This window comes from Carlito syrichta, unplaced genomic scaffold, assembly GCF_000164805.1.
Source record: "Carlito syrichta isolate Samal-C Ts95f unplaced genomic scaffold, Tarsius_syrichta-2.0.1 Scaffold314774, whole genome shotgun sequence".
In the NCBI taxonomy this organism is placed as follows: Eukaryota; Metazoa; Chordata; class Mammalia; order Primates; family Tarsiidae; genus Carlito; species Carlito syrichta.
In genome coordinates this window covers 234,724-237,572 of record NW_007258870.1, presented here as the reverse complement: position 1 = coordinate 237,572, position 2,849 = coordinate 234,724, and positions in this window count along the sequence as shown.

Here is a 2,849-nt window from a genome sequence, read left to right as displayed (position 1 = left end):
TTCACAATAGCAAAGAACCTGGAAAGCAACCATGCTGCCCATCAAAAGAAGACTGGATTTTAAAAATGTGGTACATATACACGATGGAATACTACGCAGCCATAAAAAAGAACAAAATCATGAATTTCGCAGCAACCTGGATGGAACTAGAGTCTATAATACTGAGTGACCTCTCACAGAAACAAAGATCCGAGTATCACATGTTCTCACTCATATAATGGACCTTGAACATCCAATGTAATACTATAAGAAAATGACTGACGGTACTGGGAAACTATGGGGGTGGGAGGGAGATGGGATTAACAGTAGCTAATATCTGTCTCAGGATGGGGAAACACCTCTTATCAACAGGGTGCCTGAATGAAACGTAATTGTATACCTAACCCTTAACTGTACCCCACAACATCATAATAAAAAATATTGATAAAAAAATGTGAAATATATAAACATATAAACCATGTGACCTAGCTCTTCCACTTTAGAATATTTGTCCTAGAGAGATAAAGGTTTATGTACAAATACTTCTACTCAGCTTTTTATTTGTAATAGCCATAGCTAAACACAACACAGATGCCTATCAATAGATTAATGGATAAATGAACCATGGAACAATTATGCCACAATACAAAAGTGATGAACTATTGCACGATGGGACAATATGAAATAATCTCAAAATCATCACATTAAGTGAAAGAAGTCGGACAAAATGGAGCACATACAACATGATTCTGTTTCTATGAGTTTCCAGAAAATACATGCTTATCTACAGTGATGAAGCAGAATAGTGGTTGCCTGGGAAAGAAGGCAGGAAAGTGGGGAGGGACAACAGAGAGAGATTTCAGAGGCCCATAAGGAAACTTTTGGGGTTCATGGCTTGATTTATTATCTGAATTGGTAGTCTGTGGGTTGTATACACATGTCAACAATTATCAAATTATGCAGTTTGCATATGCACAGTTTGTTTTAGAGCAATTAGACTTCAAGATAATTCATCCAAATGAATAAATCGGTTTTTGAAAATATAAGGCTGAAACTATAATTATAAATAGATATATTTAGTAAACTGTGACTGGACTAGACTTAGAGAAACTCATCTTGACTGCACTATGTTGTTGTATGTGAAATATTACTTACTACTAAATTACCCAGATTTTGAGAAATATTAAAAATTAAAGTTGTTTTTCTGTCATTTGTAGGGTCTGGTATAAAGAGAAATATCTCTGGTGCTGTATCCACAACTTTTTCTGTTTTACAGGTATTGCACTATTAGACTATAGTGTAATTATCCCATTGAGACCACAGTGCACAAATCCCCTATTACTAACTAGGGACATTTTTCTTGAAGGTAGTGGAAATTACCAGGTCAGTTTTGGAGAGAGGCAGATTGGGATAGAAACAAAGACTTGAAAGATGAACTTTAGGCTGGGGCTGAACAAGGAATGCTTAGTTTCCACGGAGCAAGGATGTTATAGTAAGGAGTCTACTTACATTCAAAGGCATGATGGGAAAGCTGAATTTTGTCATTGAAATGTGAGGTGTGAACTAGGCACAGAGAAAGCATTTAGTAAGTCTGGAAGGTACCCTGAGGTGACCTAATAAAATTGGCATGTAGCTCTGTGATTTGAGAGTAAACATGCCCAATAATGAGTTAAAAATTAACCTCTAAACGTCATTTCCTTTCTCTCCAGATGACTATTGATAAACATTGTAACCTACTTTGAGAAAATGTCCATACCAACATTTGGAGTTAAAATGATAAGGGGGATTGGCATTTAGCCCCCAAACCAATATGGAGATGGTAGGGGAAGTAGAAAGGAATTTGTGGTGGTGCCTCAAACCTCAGAGTGGGGTGGGCAGTGCCACAAAAGGTAGACCTGTGGCAGAATAAAAGTGGGAGATGATGAAGACCCTGGTGATGATATGGGTTATGAGCTGCTGAGTCATCCCTGCAGAGAATCCCCAAGAGTTAGTAGGGAAGGAAGAATCTCAAGGGGGGAACTAAGAGTCTGATATCCAACATGCAGATTGCACAGTCAAGCTATGTATTCGTAATAAATCATTAGAAATTTAGTGACCCAAAATAACACACATTAATTCATTTATTTATTTTATATACTTAAATGTGCGGGCTTATTATAAAGGATATCATAAATGTTGCAGTTGAAGAGGTAGATAGGGTAAGGTCTGGAGGGGTCCTGAGAACAGGAGTTTCTGTCCCATGGAGCTAAGGTGTGCCACACTCCCAGCACATGGATGTAGCCACCAACCAGGAAGCTCCAAATCAACACTTCTGGGGGAGAAATCTAAAATAAGTCTTCAGGGCAATATTCTTTGTTATGGCTCTTGGCAAACATGTTCCTTGTCTTGTCTAGCTTCTAGAAGTTGTTTTACATTTCTTGGCTCATGGATTTTTGCCAGAAATGGTTTTACTCCAACCTCTGCTTCCACCTTCATGTCTCCTCCTCTGAGTCTCTGACTCCCTTTGTCCTTTGTAAGGTTCCTTGTGATTACATTGGGCCCAACTGGATAATCCAGAATAGTCTCCCTATCTCAAGATCTTTCATCTAACAATATCTAAAAACTCTTCTGTTTTGCCATGTATTTGGGGTACCCAAAAAACCCAGAATTATGTTTTGGATGGACCCATAAGGTTAGTGTTCTTACTAGTGCTAAGTAAGTGTTCTAGGAACCCATCAGTATCAGTGTATCAGCTAGCATTGCTGTGACAGGCTGCATTCAGCTTCAGTGAATTTTTTTTTGGAGACTCTTCCAGGTTTTCCCATTTCATGATGGGTGATTAATGAGCACACCTGCCCACACTGAGCTGAGTGTTCAGCAGTTTTTGACCA